This window comes from Scyliorhinus torazame, chromosome 17 (genome assembly GCF_047496885.1).
Source record: "Scyliorhinus torazame isolate Kashiwa2021f chromosome 17, sScyTor2.1, whole genome shotgun sequence".
Taxonomy (NCBI): Eukaryota; Metazoa; Chordata; class Chondrichthyes; order Carcharhiniformes; family Scyliorhinidae; genus Scyliorhinus; species Scyliorhinus torazame.
Window position 1 is genome coordinate 92,443,654 of NC_092723.1, and position 17,787 is coordinate 92,461,440.

General features: G+C 48.5%; 1 protein-coding gene across 5 annotated transcripts in view; it reads left to right on the top strand.

The window, feature by feature from the left end:
* Positions 1 to 17,787, top strand: part of eef2kmt (eukaryotic elongation factor 2 lysine methyltransferase) — a 79,832-nt gene that overhangs the window by 58,493 nt on the left and 3,552 nt on the right. The gene's annotated exons all lie outside the window — the stretch shown is intronic.

A 17,787-nucleotide genomic window follows, 5' to 3' on the forward strand; every position in this document is an offset into this window, starting at 1 on the left:
TCTGGACCTGTTGCAGATAAATTTGATAGCAATTGTTTGCAAGGTGTTACAGATGCCTGGTCAGCTCTCAACAGTGACTGAGCGACTGGACTAGGACCAAATCTTTTTAAAGTTTTAAGACAGTGCAGAAAGATCGATTTGTTCCAAGTGTGATAATGTAAGAAATAGGGCTTGGTTATTTTGTAAACATACTTTACAGAATGTGCAGCTCTCATGCCATTTACACGGGCAGACAAAGGCAAAGTGACCAAAAAGGTTAGGAGGGGTTATTGGGTTACGGGGATAGGGTGGAAGTGAGGGCTTAAGTGGGTCGGTGCAGACTCGATGGGCTGAATGGCCTCCTTCTGCACTGTATGTTCTATGTTCATCGAAAAGAATAAAGCCATGCTATTAATGAACAATTAACCTCCCATTGACAGACATCTTTGCCATCAGACTCTAATGAGCTAAGAGCTGGTCAGACAAGAGTGTCTCGAAGAACAATGGGGTGGCACAAGCAGTTAGCACTGTTGCTTCACAGCGCAAGGGTCCCAGGTTTCATTCCCGCTCAGGTCACTTTCTGTGCAGAGTCTGCACTTTCTCCCCGTGTCTGCGTGGGTTTCCTCCAGGTGCTCCGGTTTCCTTCCACAAGTCCCGAAAGATGTACTGTTAGGTGATTTAGACATTCTGGATGTACCCATCCTCTGTGTACCCAAACAGGCATTGGAGTGTGGCGATTAGGGGATTTTCATAATGACTTAATTGCAGTGTTAATGTAAGCCTACTTGTGACAATAAAGATTATTATTATTCTGAGTTTAAGTTTGAATGGGCCAATAACTGTCCTTCTGACTAAAATAACTGTCCTTCTGACTCTGTGCTAGCAGGTTTTATCCCTTCAGTCTGTTTAACCCCTAAATTGCCTGCCACAATGGGGCCTCATTTTTGGACCTAATTTCATAATAGCTCCCTCGTGTAACAAAGGATTACTCTATTATCATTGTGTTAACTACCAGTATGTTAGAAGTTTGGCCCTTTTTCAACAATCAGTTCCTATGGTGCTCTGTCACTCCATGTCCTTCTTGATCTCATGCAGCCTTAACACACTTCAAAACATATGGCCCCATCCAGTCCATTTCTACATTCTGTTTCATCACCCCACAGGCTTATTTCTTTCAGGTGTCCATCCAATTTCCTTTTGGAATCAATGTTTCTGCACTCGTAGGCAGTGTGTTCCAGGTGGTTATAATTTGCTCCCTTATGACATTCATCAAGATCCCAATTTTCAGGTGTCCTTTCCATAAGTTATTTATAGAATCTACAGCACGGAGACAGGCAATTTGGCCCAAACTGGTCCATGCCAACTAAAAAGCCCATCTAAACTAAACCCATTTGCCCATTGGCCCATATCCCTCTAAATCTTCCCTATCCATGTACCTATCCAAATGCCTTTTAAATGTTGTCAATGTTCTCAACCACTTCCTCCGGCAGCTCATTCCACATACACACCACCCTCTGTGTAAAAAAAAAATTGCTCCTCAGGTTCCCATTAATTCTTTCCCCTCATAACTTAAACCTCTCTCTCTCTAGTTCTCAATTCCCCAATCCTGGGAAAAAGAATGAATGCATTCACCCTCTCATGCGTCCCATTTTTTAAAAAAAATTATTTTTATTCAGATTTTTATCAAAACATAATTTTTGCATAACCATTCACAACATTTAACACAATAAGGTAAACGTTGACGTTATATACAGAAAAAGAACACTAATATGTAGAATTTCCCCACCACCCCGAGTTACTGCTGCTGCTGACATTTAGTGCTCTCCTGGAAAGTCGAGGAACGGCTGCTACCTCCGAGAGAACCCTGTAATGGACCCTCTCAAGGCAAACTTTATTTTCTCGAGACTGAGAAACCCAGCCATGTCACCAATCCAGGTCTCCACACTCGGGGGCTTCGAGTCCCTCCACATTAACAAGATCCGTCTCTGGGCTACCAAGGAGGCAAAAGCCAATACGTCGGCCTCTTTCGCTTCCTGAACTCCCGGAACGTCTGACACACCAAAGATCGCTATCTCTGGACTCGGCACCACCCGCGTGTCTGAGATCTTGGACATTGCCTTAGCAAATTCCTGCCAGAATCCCTTAAGAGCCGGGCATGCTCAGAACATATGGACATGATCTACTGGACTTCCCGCACACCTCACACATCTATCCTCAACCCCAAACAACTTGCTTATTCTGGTTGCCATCATGTGTGCCGGGTGGACCACCTTAAACTGGATTAAGCTAAGCCTGGTACATGATGAAGAGGAATTAACCCTGTTTCGGGCATCTGCCCACAGGCCCGCATCCAGCTCCTCCTCCCACTTGCCCTTCAGTTTCCCCCACTGGGGCTTCCTCCGCCTCCTGTAGTTCCTGGTAGATGTCCGACAACTTCCCCTCCCCTACCCAGGTGCCGGAGACCACCCTATCTTTTATCCTGCGTGGGGGTAGCAACAGAAATGTCACGACCTTTTTTTTCAGGAAGGCACATACCTGAAGGTACCTGAAGGCATTTTCAGGGGGCAAATTGAATTTCTCCTCCAGCGCTATCGGGGTCCAAACTGAGGCTCCCTCCACCCCTGTGTCTTCTCCACTGACCCCAGATCCTTAATGCTGCCGCCACCACCGGACTTGAGGAGTAGCGCGCCGGCGAGAACCTCTAAACCTTTGCCTTTGCATGAGGACGCCTCTAACCGCTCCCACGCTGACCCCTCCCCCAGTATCCATTTCCTAATCATGGCTATGTTAGCCGCCCAATAGTAGCTGCAAAAGCAAATCCCGAGATGATCTTGTTCGCCTGCTTAAAGAAGGACTTGGGGTTGAAGATGGGAAGGCACTGGAAGACGAACAGAAATCCTGGGAGGACCGTCATCTTAACGGTCTGCACCCTCCCCGCTAGATAAAGCGGGAGCATGTCCCACCTTTTAAAGTCCCCCTCCAGCTCTACCAGCCGGGATAAATTAAGCTTGTGGAGGGCATCCCAGTTTCGAGCCACCTGTATACCTAGCTACCGAAAGCTCTTCTCCACCATCTTAAGCGGAAGCTCTCCCAGCTTCTCCTGCCCTTTAGCTTGGATCACAAACATCACGCTTTTCTTCTCGTTTAATTTGTACCCCGAAATATTGCCGAAGTCCCTCAAAATCTGCATGACCTCCCCCATCCCCTCTAGTGGGTCCGAAATGTACAGGAGCAGATCATCCGCATGGAGCGAGACCCGATGCTCCGCCCCCCCCCCCCCGAACCAACCCCTGCCAGTTCTTTGAAGCCCACAGCGCTATGGCCAACGGCTCTATTGCAAGGGCTAATAATAACGTCCCTCGATGGAGCCTAAAGTATTCCGACCTCACCCTGTTCGTGCATACACTTGCTACGGGTGCCTGATAAAGTAGCTGGACCCACTCTATGAATCCCTCACCGAATTCAAACCTCCTTAGCGTTTCCCACAGGTACTCCCATTCCACCCGGTCAAAGGCTTTCTCTGCATCCATCGCAGCCACTACTTCTGCCTCACCTCCCTCTGAGGGCATCATAATAATGTTTAGGAGCCTCCGTAAATTGGAGTTCAATTGCCTGCCCTTAACAAAGCCTATCTGATCCTCCCCAATCACCCCTGGGACACAGTCCTCAATTCTAGCAGCCAAGATCTTGGCCAGCAATTTGGCGTCCACGTTCAAGGACGATATCGGTCTATAGGACCCACATTGTAGCGGATCTTTCTCCCGTTTGAGGATGAGTGAAATCGAAGCCTGTGACATTGTTGCGGGGAGGGTCCCTCTTTCTTTAGCCTCATTTGAAGGTCCTTAGCAGGAGGGGACTCAACAGTTCCAAAAATCTCTTGTAGAATTCTACAGGATAGCCGTCCGGCCCCGGGGCCTTGCCTGACTGCATGCTCCCTAGGCCCTTAACAATCTCCTCCAACTCTATCGGGGCCCCCAGTCCCTCCACCAGATCCTCTTCCACCTTTGGAAACCTCAATTGGTCCATGAATTGCTTCATCCCTTCCCCTCCCGCCAGGGGTTCTGACTCGTACAATTTACATAAAACACCCTAAAGACTTCATTCACCCCCTCTGGGTCCAAGACCGTGTTACCATCCTTATCCCGAACTTCCCCAATTCCCCTGGCCGCCTCCCTCCTACGAAGTTGGTGCGCCAGCATTCTACTCGCTTTCTCCCCATATTCATAGACAGCCCCTTTCACCTTCCTCAGCTTTGCTACCACTTTCCCTGTGGTCAGCAAATCAAACTCCGCCTGCAGTCACCGGCGCTCTTTCAATAGCCCTGTCTCGGGGGCCTCCGCGTAACTCCAGTCTCCTCTGAGTATCTCCTCAACTAGCGCCTCTCTCTCCGCTCTTTCTTTCTTCTCCCTATGGGATCTGATCGAGATTAACGCCCCTCTAATAACTGCCTTCAGACCCTCCCAAACCGTAGTCTCCGTTCCCTCTCCCATGTCAGTAGTTTCCAAGTAGTTCCTCTTTATCCACCCACAAACCTCGTCATCCGCTACCAGTCCCACATCTAGCCTCCATAATGGGCGCTGTCCTCTCTCTTCACCAAGTCGCAAATCCACCCAGTGCGGAGCATGATCAGAGACTGCAATGGCCGACGATTCCGTCCCCTCCACCCTTGGGGTTAACGCCCTGCTCACAACAAAGAAATCTATACGGGAATAAACTTTGTGGACGTGGGAGAAAAAAGAGAACTCCTTCGCCCTCGACCGAGTGAACCTCCATGGGTCTACGCCCCCCCCACCTATTCCATGAAACCCCTCCGTTCCTTAGCCGCTGCTGGTCACTTTCCTGACTTGGGCTTTGACCGGTCCAATACAGAGTCAATGACTGTGTTGAAATCACCCCCCATGATCAAATTGTGTGAGTCTAAGTCCAGAATTTCACCCAGCATGCGTCTCATGAATTCCACGTCATCCCAGTTCGGGGCATAGACGTTCACTAGCACCACCCGGGGCCCCTGCAGCTTCCCACTAACCATTATGTATCTGCCCCCTTTATCAGCCACAATACTCCCTATCTCAAATGCCACCCGCTTATTGCCCAGAATTGCTACCGCTCTGGTCTTTGAATCCAGCCCCGAATGGAACACCTAGCCCACCCACCCCTTTCTCAATCTTGTTTGATCTGAGAGTTTTAGGTGCGTCTCCTGTAGCATGGCTACGTCTGCCTTTAACCCCTTTAGGTGCGAGAACACGCGAGCCCTCTTGACCGGCCCATTCAGACCCCTCACATTCCACGTGATCAGCTTGGATGGGGGGTTAAACCCCCCCTCCCCTGCCGACTAGCCATCCCCCTTTTTCAGCCAGCCACGAGCCCACATCCCCCGCTTACTCGAGCCCTCCCATTGGAGGCCACCACACCCCCCCCCACCCCGACTCTCCATCTGTTCCCCCAAGTTGGCCCCTTTTCTGTCAGCAAAACAGCATTCCCCCCCCCCCCCAACAGCCCCACGATCCCAATCCCCCAAGTCAAGCACCAGAGGTGTGGGGGCATGAGGAGAAGATACATTTTGTGGTGGCACCATGCTGGAGTTGACGGAAATGGTAGAGCATGATTCTTTGAATGTGGAGCTTAACACCAACTCTTCCCCCATTACTCTTGAGTAAGCTGACCCCGGAATCTCCTGCCCCTGTCTCCGATCGTCCTGTTGTCTCATTACTCGGGCCCCTCCCTTCCTCTGAAAAGCTCAACTTAACTACCTTAACAGCCCCCAAAGAAGATTTGCCCCCCCCCCCCCCCCCCCCCACCAGTGAAACAAACAACAAACCCCGGGCGCTAACCCGGCCCCACAAAAGAAACTGCCCCAGATGCCTGAAGAGCAGCCCTGAGTATAGGGTTAGGATTGAACTCCACAAAAGCTGAGAACATGGCCAGAGAAATAGGGAACAAAAAGGGAAACAACATAACATAGCTCCCTCCGGCTATCAAACAATTAACATCCCCACCAGAGCGTTTTGTCCCAGTACGGCTGTCCTTTAGCTCAAGTGCAACTTTTCCTGCTTGATAAATGTCCACGCCTCGTCCGGTGTATCAAAGTAGTGGTGACGATCTTGATACGTGACCCAAAGCCTCGCCGGATACAGCAGTCCGAACTTCACCCCTTTGTTGTGGAGGGCTGCCTTAGCATGGTTAAATCCAGCGCGCCTCTTGGCCAGTTCTGCTCCCAGGTTCTGGGAAATGCGAATTACGCTGTTCTCCCACCTGCTGCTCCGCTTCTTTTTAGCCCATCGCAAGACACGTTCCTTGTCTGAGAAGCGGTGAAACCGTACCACCATAGCCCTCGGCGGTTCGTTAGTTTTGGGCTTCCTTAACATAGAACAGTACAGCACAGAACAGGCCCTTCGGCCCTCGATGTTGTGCCGAGCATTGTCCGAAACCAAGATCAAGCTTTCCCACTCCCTGTCATTCTGGTATGCTCCATGTGCCTATCCAATAACCGCTCGAAAGTTCCTAAAGTGTCCGACTCCACTATCACAGCAGGCAGTCCATTCCACACCCTAACCACTCTGAGTAAAGAACCTACCTCGGACATTCCTCCTATATCTCCCACTCTGCACCTTATAGTTATGCCCCCTTGTAACAGCTACATCCACCCGAGGGAATAGTCTCTGAAAATCCACTTTATCTATCCCCCTCATCATCTTATAAACCTCTATTACGTCGCATCTCATCCTCCTCCGCTCCAAAGAGAAAAGCCCTAGCTCCCTCAACCTTTCCTCATAAGACCTATCCTGCAAACCAGTATCCTGGTAAATCTCCTTTGCACCCTTTCCAATGCTTCCACATCCTTCCTATAGTGAGGTGACCAGAACTGCACACAATACTTCAAATGTGGTCTCACCAGGATCATGTACATTTGCAGCATAACCGCACGGCCCTTAAACTCAATCCCCCTGTTAATAAACACTAACACTATAGGCCTTCTTCACAGCTCTATCCACTTGAGTGGCAACCTTCAGAGATCTGTGGACATAGAACATAGGACATAGACGAAATCACCTCGCACTTATCAGGGTTAAACTCCATCTGCCATTTTTCGGCCCAGCTCTGCATCCTATCAATGTCTCTTTGCAGCCGACAACAGCCCTCCACCTCATCCACTACTCCACCAATCTTGGTGTCATCAGCAAATTTACTGACCCACCCTTCAGTCCCCTCCTCCAAGTCATTGATAAAAATCACAAATAGCAGAGGACCCAGCACTGATCCCTGTGGTACACCGCTGGTAACTGGTCTCCAGTCTGAAAGTTTTCCATCCACCACCACCCTCTGTCTGCTATGTGATAGCCAATTGGCCAAATTTCCCTCTATCCCACACCTCCTTACTTTCTTCATAAGCCGACCATGGGGAACCTTATCAAATGCCTCACTAAAATCCATGTATACGACATCAACTGCTCTACCTTCATCTTCACACTTAGTTGCCTCCTCAAAGAATGCAATCAAATTTGAATCGCAAGACCTACCCTTCACAAATCCTTGTTGACTATCCCGGATTAAGCTGCATCTGTCTAAATGATCATAAATCCTTTCCTTCAGGACCTTTTCCATTATCTTACCGACCACCGAAGTAAGACTAACCGGCCTATAATTACCAGGGTGATTCCTATTCCCTTTCTTGAACAGAGAAACAACATTCACCATTCTCCAGTCCTCTGGCACTGTCCCCGTGGACAGTGAGGACCCAAAGATCAAAGCCAAAGGCTCTGCAATCTCCTCCCAAAGAATCCTTGGATATATTCCATCTGGCCCAGGGGACTTGTCGACCCGAAGGTTGTTCAAAATTGCTAATACATCCTTCCTCAGAACATCTACCTCCTCCAGCCTACCTGCCTGTATCACACACTCATCCTCAAAAACATGGCCCCTCTCCTTGGTGAACACTGAAGAAAAGTATTCATTCAACGCCTCTCCTATTTCTTCTGACTCCATGCACAAGTTCCCACTACTGTCCTTGACCGGCCCTAACCTCACCCTGGTCATTCTTTTTTTCTCACATAAGAGTAAAAAGCCTTGGGGTTTTCCTTGATCCGACCCGTCAAGGACTTCTCATACCTCCTCCTAGCTCTCCTCAGCCCTTTTTTCTTAGCTCATTCCTTGATAGCTAGTAACCCTCGAGCGACCCAAATGAACCTTGTTTTCTTATCCTTACATACGCTTCCCAGTTCCTCTTGACAAGACATTCAACCCCTTTTGTGAACCATGGTTCCCTCACACGGCCATTTCCTCCCTACCTGACAGGGACATATCTATCAAGGACATGCAGTATTTGTTCCTTGAACAAGCTCCACTTTTCATTTGTGCCTTTTCCTCACAGTTTCTGTTCCCATCTTATGCTCCCTAATTCTTGCCTAATCGCAACATAATTACCCCTCCCCCGATTATAAACCTTGCCCTGCCGTATGGCCCTATCCCTCTCCATTGCAATAGTGAAAGACACCGAATTGTGGTCACTATCTCCAAAGTGCTCTCCCACAAACAAATCTAACACTTATAGAACATAGAACGATACAGCGCAGTACAGGCCCTTCGGCCCACGATGTTGCACCGAAACAAAAGCCATCTAACCTACACTATGCCATTATCATCCATGTGTTTATCCAATAAACTTTTAAATGCCCTCAATGTTGGCGGGTTCACTACTGTAGCAGGTAGGGCATTCCACGGCCTCACTACTCTTTGCGTAAAGAAGCTACCTCTGACCTCTGTCCTATATCTATTACCCCTCAGTTTAAAGCTATGTCCCCTCGTGCCAGCCATTTCCATCCGCGGGAGAAGGCTCTCACTGTCCACCCTATCTAACCCTCTGATCATTTTGTATGCCTCTGTTAAGTCTCCTCTTAACCTTCTTCTCTCCAACGAAAACAACCTCAAGTCCATCAGCCTTTCCTCCATACCAGGCAACATCCTGGTAAATCTCCTCTGCACCCGCTCCAAAGCCTCCACGTCCTTCCTATAATGCGGTGATCAGAACTGTACGCAATACTCCAAATGCGGCCGTACCAGAGTTTTGTACAGCTGCAACATGACCTCATGACTCCGGAACTCAATCCCTCTACCAATAAAGGCCGACACTCCATAGGCCTTCTTCACAACCCTATCAACCTGGGTGGCAACTTCCAGGGATCTATGTACATGGACACCTAGATCCCTCTGCTCATCCACACTTCCAAGAACTTTACCATTAGCCAAATATTCCGCATTCCTGTTATTCCTTCCAAAGTGAATCACCTCACACTTCTCTACATTAAATTCCATTTGCCACCTCTCAGCCCAGCTCTGCAGCTTATCTATATTCCTCTGTAACCTGCTACATCCTTCCACACTATCGACAACACCACCGACTTGAGTATCGTCTGCAAATTTACTCACCCACCCTTCTGCGCCTTCCTCTAGGTCATTGATTAAAAATGACAAACAGCAACGGCCCCAGAACAGATCCTTGTGGTACTCCACTTGTAACTGAACTCCATTCTGAACATTTCCCATCAACCACCACCCTCTGTCTTCTTTCAGCTAGCCAATTTCTGATCCACATCTCTAAATCACCCTCAATCCCCAGCCTCCGTATTTTCTGCAATAGCCTACCGTGGGGAACCTTATCAAACGCTTTGCTGAAATCCATATACACCACAACAACTGCTCTACCCTCGTCTACCTGTTCAGTCACCTTCTCAAAGAACTCGATAAGGTTTGTGAGGCATGACCTACCCTTCACAAAGCCATGCTGACTATCCCTGATCATATTATTCCTATCTAGATGATTATAAATCTTGTCTCTTATAATCCCCTCCAAGACTTTACCCACTACAGACGTGAGACCCACCGGTCTATAGTTGCCGGGGTTGTCTCTGCTCCCCTTTTTGAACAAAGGGACCACATTTGCTATCCTCCAGTCCTCTGGCACTATTCCTGTAGCCAATGATGACATAAAAATCAAAGCCAAAGGTCCAGCAATCTCTTCCCTGGCCTCCCAGAGAATCCTAGGATAAATCCCATCAGGACCCGGGGACTTATCTATTTTCAGCCTGTCCAGAATTGCCAACACCTCTTCCCTACGTACCTCAATGCCATCTATTCTATTAGCCTGGGTCTCAGCATTCTCCTCCACAACATTATCTTTTTCCTGAGTGAATACTGACGAAAAATATTCATTTAGTATCTCGCCTATCTCTTCAGAATCCACACACAACTTCCCATCCCTGTCCTTGACTTGTCCTACTCTTTCCCTAGTCATTCGCTTATTCCTGACATACCTATAGAAAGCTTTTGGGTTTTCCTTGATCCTAACTGCCAAATACTTCTCATGTCCCCCCCCCTTGCTCGTCTTAGCTCTCTCTTTAGGTCCTTCCTCGCTACCTTGTGACTATCCATCGCCCCAACTGAAACTTCACACCTCATCTTCACATAGGCCTCCTTCTTCCTCTTAACAAGAGATTCCACTTCTTTGGTAAACCACGGTTCCCTCGCTCGACGCCTTCCTCCCTGCCTGACTGGTACATACTTATCAAGAACACGCAGTAGCTGATCCTTGAACAAGCTCCACTTATCCAGTGTGCCCAACACTTGCAGCCTACTTCTCCACCTTATCCCCCCCAAGTCACGTCTAATGGCATCATAATTGCCCTTCCCCCCAGCTATAACTCTTGCCCTGCGGTGTATACTTATCCCTTTCCATCATTAATGTAAACGTCACCGAATTGTGGTCACTGTCCCCAAAGTGCTCTCCTACCTCCAAATCCAACACCTGGCCTGGTTCATTACCCAAAACCAAATCCAACGTGGCCTCGCCACTTGTTGGCCTGTCAACATATTGTGTCAGGAAACCCTCCTGCACACACTGTACAAAAAACGACCCATCTAATGTACTCGAACTATATCTTTTCCAGTCAATATTTGGAAAGTTAAAGTCTCCCATAATAACTACCCTGTTACTTTCGCTCTTATCCAGGATCATCCTCGCCATCCTTTCCTCTACATCCCTAGAACTATTTGGAGGCCTATAGAAGACTCCCAACAGTGTGACCTCTCCTTTACTGTTTCTAACCTCAGCCCATACTACCTCGGAAGATGAGTCCCCATCTAGCATCCTCTCCGCCACCGTAATACTGCTCTTGACTAGCCTCCCCCTCTTTTGCCTCCTTCTCTGAGCTTACTAAAACACCTAAACCCCGGAACCTGCAACATCCATTCCTGTCCCTGCTCTATCCATGTCTCCGAAATGGCCACAACATCGAAGTCCCAGGTACCAACCCATGCTGCCAGTTCCCCTACCTTATTTCGTATACTCCTGGCATTGAAGTGGACACACTTCAAACCACCTACCTGAACACTGGCCCCCTCCTGCGACGTCAAATCTGTGCTCCTGACCTCTCCCTTACCCTAAAACTGCAATCCAGGTTCCCATGCCCCTGCTGCATTAGTTTAAACCCCCCCCCCCCCCCCCCCAAAGAGCACTAACAAATCTCCCCCCCCCCCCCCCCCCCCCAGGATATTTGTGCCCCTCAGGTTCAGATGTAGACCATCCTGTCTGTAGAGGTCCCACCTTCCCCAGAAAGAGCCCCAGTTATCCAGAAATCTGAATCCCTCCCGCCTGCACCATCCCTGTAGCCACGTGTTTAATTGTTCTCTCTCCCTATTCCTCATCTCACTATCACGTGGCACGGGCAACAACCCAGAGATAACAACTCTGTTTGTTCTAGTTCTGAGCTTCCATCCTAGCTCCCTAAAAGCCTGCCTGACATCCTTGTCCCCTTTCCGACCTATGTCGTTAGTGCCAATGTGGACCACGACTTGGGGCTGCTCCCCCTCCCCCCTAAGGACCCGGAAAACACGATCCGAGACATCACGTACCCTTGCACCTGGGAGGCAACATACCAAACGTGAGTCTCTCACGCTCCCACAAAATCTCCTATCTGTGCCCCTGACCATCGAGTCCCCAATTACTAATGCTCTGCTTCTCTCCCCCCTTCCCTTCTGAGCAACAGGGACAGACTCCGTGCCAGAGGCCCGTACCCCATGGCTTACCCCTGGTAAGTCCTCCCCCCACAAGTATCCAAAGCGGTATACTTGTTTCTCAGGGGAACGACTGCAGGGGATCCCTGCACTGACTGCTTCTTCCCAGTCCCGCTTACAGTTACCCATCTATCTCCAATCTTTGGAGTAACTAATTCCCTGAAGCTGCTATCTATGACCCCCTCTGCCTCCCGAATGATCCGAAGTTCTTCCAACTCCAGCTCCAGTTCCCTAACTCGGTCTTGGAGGAGCTGGAGATGGCAGCACATCCTGCAGGTAAAATCAGCAGGGACACTAACGGCATCCCTCACCTCAAACATCCTGCAGGAGGAACATTGCACTCCCTTCCCTGCCATCCCTCTAACTTTCTACCAAGATCTGGCTAACAACTAAATTAAATTTTTAAAAAATAAAATAAAATAATAATAATAAAATATGGTACTTACCTCACACCAAAGGGTTTTATTATTAGGTTAGAGGAGGAGGGCGGGTGGGAGACACTACAGGTGTAGTGTCTCGGGTTTCCTCTGCACCAGAATTTATTGGTGAGGGTCTTCCCAGAAGTCCGCGGGTCGAACTTCCTGTTCCCGCCTTAAACACTAAATTTTTTTTTAAAAAACAGCAAAGAGGGACCGAAAACGGGACCAGGTAAGTGTTTACCGCTGAAATTGACTAGGCTGCTCCTGTGAAGGTCTCCCAGAAATCACTAACGCACCGCTCCCGCTGAAATCGACTGGCCTGCTCCTGCAAAGATAAGTGTTTTTAAAGGAGAGACTTACCTCCCAGAAATCACTTGCGCACTGCTCCCGCTGAAATCGACTTGGCCCAGTTCATTACCCAGTACCTAATCCAATGTGGCCCCCCCCCTCTTGTCGGCCTATCCACATATTGTGTTCGGAAACCCTCCTGCACACACTGGACAAAAACTGCCCCATCCGAACTCTTTGACCTATGAAGGTTCCAATCAATATTTGGAAAGTTAAAGTCACCCATGACAACTACCCTGAGACCTCCACACCTATCCATAAATCTGTTTTGCAATTTCTTCCTCCACATCTCTATTACTATTTGGGGGCCTATAGAAAACTCATAACGTGACCGCTCCTTTCCTATTTCTAACTTCGGCCCATATTGCCTCAGTAGGCAGATCCCCTTCGAACTGCCTTTCTGCAGCCGTTAAACTATCCTTGATTAATAATGCTACTCATCCACCTCTTTTACCACCCTCCCTACTCTTACTGAAACATCTATACCCTGGAACTTCCAACAACCATTCCTGTCCCTGTTCTAGCCATGTCTCCGTAATGGCCACAACATCTTAGTCCCAAGTACCAATCCACACTCCAAGTTCACCTACCTTATTCCGGATGCTCCTTGCATTGAAGTAGACACACTTCAACCCACTTTTCTGTCTGCCGGTACACTCCTGCGACCTTGATACCCTCCTCAGTACCTCACTACTCTCAACACTGGCTTCTGGACCACAGCTCGTTTTCCCATCCCCCTGACAAATTAGTTTAAACCCCCCGAAGAGCCGTAGCAAATTTCCCTCCCAGGATATTGGTGCCCCTCTGGTTCAGGTGCAAACCGTCCTGTCTGTACAGGTCCCACCTTCCCCAGGAGGTGCTCCAATTATCCACGTAACTGAAACCCTCCCTCCTACTCCATCCCTGCAGCCACGTGTTTATCTGCACCCTCTCCCTGTTCCTCACCTCACTAGCACGTGGCACCGGCAACAAACCAGAGATGACAACATGGTTTGTCCTGGCTCTCGGCTTCCACCGTCGCTCCCTAAATTCCTGTTTTAAATCCCCGTCCCTTCTCTTACCTATGTCGTTGGTACCGATGTGTACCACGACTTGTGACTGACTCTCTTTCCCCCCCCCCCCCCCCCCCCCCCCCCCCCCCAAGGATTCTGAAAACACGGTCTGAGACGTCACGGACCCTGGCACCCGGGAGGCAACATGCAATCCTTGAGTCTCTTTTGTTGCCACAGAACCATTTATCTGTCCTTCTAACTACCGATTCCCCAATAACTATTGCTCTCCTCTCCCTCCTTCCCTTCTGCGCCACAGGGACGGACTTAGTGCTGGAGATCCGTTCACCGTGGTTTACCCCTGGTAGGTCGTCCCCCTCAGCAGTATCCAAAGCGGTATACTTATTACTGAGGGGAACAACCACAGAGGATCCCTGCACTAACTGCTTCCTCCCAGCCCTCTCACCGTCACCCTTTATCTTGATTCTTCTGCCTCCCGAATGATCCGAAGTTCATCTTGCTACAGCTCCAGTTCCCTAACGTGGTTTCTGAGGAGCTGGAGATGGGTGCACTTCCCACAGGTGAAATCAGCAGGGACACTGACGGCATCACTCACCTCAACCATTCTGCAGGAGGAACATTGCACTGCCTTCCCTGCCATCCCCTCTAGATAAAACAAGAAAAAAGAAGAAAGAGCTTACCAGTTATTCACTCTACCCCTTGGGTTAGAGGAGGTGGAAGGGTGGGGGACACTACAATTGTATTGTCCGGGGTTTTGGAACCGCCCAACTTAAATACAGGTAAAAATAAAACACTTAGCCAGCAACCACTGCGCCCCGCACGAGAACAGCAATCAGCTGTTATGGGCCCGCGCAAACAATTTAAATCTTTACTACTTACCCAGCAGTCACCCTGTCCTCACTCCGACCGGATTCAGCTGGAAACTCCCAACAGTAAGTTTAAAAAAAATTTTACTCCCCTTCTCAGCAAGCACTCACTGCGCCCCGCACGAGAACACCTCAGGGAAAATAAAAACTACTTACCAGTCACCAGCAGTCACTTACCTGTAGGCTGTGACTTCACGGTTCAACTTATTTCTACTTCTACCTGCCCTCGAGTCTCCCTCTTGATCTTTACTCGGCTGGGATTCTTACAGTGATTGTCTTTTTCTTTTGGTTAGAGGAGGAGGTAGGGAGGGAAACACTGAAGAAGTGTTTGGGGTTTAACTGTCCCTTGACAACAGCTCCTCCACAAGCCACCTTCTAGATACAGTGACCGTAATGCACTATTGCAAATTTTCCCCGGAACAGCCAATCAGCAGCTCCGATTCACGGCGGAAGCTGCCGATTACGCAACCTACCCGCTCATGGCCGCCACCGGAAGTCCCTATCCATGCCTCTCATGATCTCTACGATCACCCCTCAGTCTCCTACGCTCCAAGCAAAAAAGTCCCAGCCTGTCTAATAAGACCAGAAGACATAGGAGTGGAAGTAAGGTCATTCGGCCCATCGAGTCCACTCCACCATTCAATCATGGCTGATTTCAACTCCATTTACCCGCTCTCTCTCCATAGCCCTTAATTCCTTGAGAAATCAAGAATTTATCAACTTCTAATCTCTCCCTTTAAGACAGTCACTTGAGTCCTGGCAACATCCTTGTAAATCTCTTCTGCACTCTTTCCAGTTTCATAACATCTTTCCTATAGCAAGGTGACTAAACCTGAACACAATACACCAGGTGCGGCCTCAACAACGTCCTGTACAACTGCAACATAACTTCCCAATTTCTATTCTCAGTGCCCTGACTGATGAAGGCCAGCAGGCCGAAAGCCGCCTTCACTGCCCTATCTACTTGTGACCCCACCTTTAGAGAATCGTGCACCTGAACTCCAAGGTTGGACTATTCCACGATACTCCCGAAGGCCTTACCATTCACTGTGGAAGTCCTACCTTAGAATCATAGAATTTACAGCGCAGAAGGAGGCCATTTGGCCCATTGAGTCTGCACCGGGTCATGTAAAGAGCACTCTACCCAAGCCCACACCTCAACCCGATCCCAGTAACCCCACCTCACCATTTTGGACAATAAGGCAATTTAGCATGGCCAATCCACCTAACCTTGATTTGACTTTCCAAAATGCAACACCTCACCCTTATCTGTATTGAACACCATTTGCCATTTGTCGGCCCATATTCCCAGCTGATCAAGACCCTGCTGCAATTTTTGACAACCTTCCTCACTGTCTACAATACCACCTATTTTAGTGTCTTCTGCAAACTTATTGCTCATGCCTTGTACATTCGCATCCTAATTGTTGATATAGATAACAAACAGCAATGGGCCCAGCACTGACCCCTGAGGCACACCACTAGTCACAGGCCTCCAGGCCAACAAGCATCCTTCCACCATTACCCTCTGCTTCCGACCATCAAGCCAATTAATTTGCCAGCTCTCCCTGGATTCCATGTGATCTAACCTTCCAGAGCAGCCCACCATGTGAAACTACATCAAAGACCTTACTGAAGTCCATATAGACTACGTCTATCACCCTGCCTTCATCAACCGTCTTGGTCACTTCATCAAAGAACTAACAAATTTGTAAAGCAATATCACCCATGCTGATTACTCCTAATCAAACCCTGTCTTTCTAAATGCCTGTATATCTTATCCCTCAGAATCCTCTCTCGTAATTTACCCACCACAAATGTCAGGCTTACTGGTCTATAATTCCCAGGTTTTTCTTTGCAGCCCTTCTTAAATAAGGGCACAACATTTGCTACCCTCCAGTCTTCTAGTACCTCACCCCTGGCTAATGATGATGCAAATATCTCAGCCAAGCCAAGGCTCCCACAATTTCTTCTCTAGCCTCATGCGTGTTCTTGGAAATACCTGGTTAGGGCCAGGAGATTTATCCATCTTCATACATTTTAATCCTTCCATCACCTCCTCTACTCTAATGTGAACTGTCCCCAATATATCGCCACTAACCTTCCAGGTTCCCAAGTCTTCATGTCTCTCTTCATGGTAAACACAGAGTAGAAATATTCATTGAGAACCTTGCCTATATCCTGCGGTTCCACACTTTGGTCCTTGAGGGGTCCTATTCTCTCTTGTTATTTTTTTCCCCTTTAATATACTTGAAGAATCCCTTTGGATTCACCTTAATCCTCTCAGCCAAAACTACCTCATGTCGTCTTTTTGCCTTCCTAATTTCCTTCTTGAGTATTCGGTACCCCCTGTACACCTCCAGGGAATCCCTTAATTCCAGCTGCTTGGATGTGGGCCTTTTTCCTGGCCAAAACCTCAATATGTTTTGTCATCTCGGGTTCCCTACTCCTGCCAGCCTTGCTCTTCATCCTAACAGGAACATATAGACCCTGAAGTCTAGCTATTTCACTTTTAAAGACTTCTAAGTTGCCCTCAAACAAGATTCTCCAATCAACCCTTGCAAGCTCCTGTCTAATTCCATCAAAATTTGTCTTGCCCCAATTTAGAACTTGCACATGTGGACCAGTTTTGTCCCTTTCCATAACTATTTTAAAATTAATAGAACTATGGTCACTGGTCCCAAAGTGGCCCCTCACTGTAACCTCAGTCACTTGCCCTGTCCTATTTCCCAAGAGTAGGTCAAGTTTTGTCCTTTCCCGAGTGGGACCCTCCACAAACTGCTTGAGGAAACTTTCCTGAACATACTTAACAAATTCTACCCCATCTAAGCCCTTAACCCTCAGCACTTCCAGTCTATGGCAGGAAAATTAAAATCCCCAACTGTGAAAACCATATTGCTCCTATCTCCCTGCATATTTGTTCTTCAAATTCCTGCTGATATTTGTGGGTCTATCGTACAACACCGATAAGGTCACCATCCCCTTCTTATTTCTTAGTTCCACCCACAATGCCTCACCGGATGATCCCTTGGTTATTTCATCTCTGCCTACTGCCGTGTTGCTTCCCTTAATCAAAAATGCAACTCGTCCTCCTCTCTT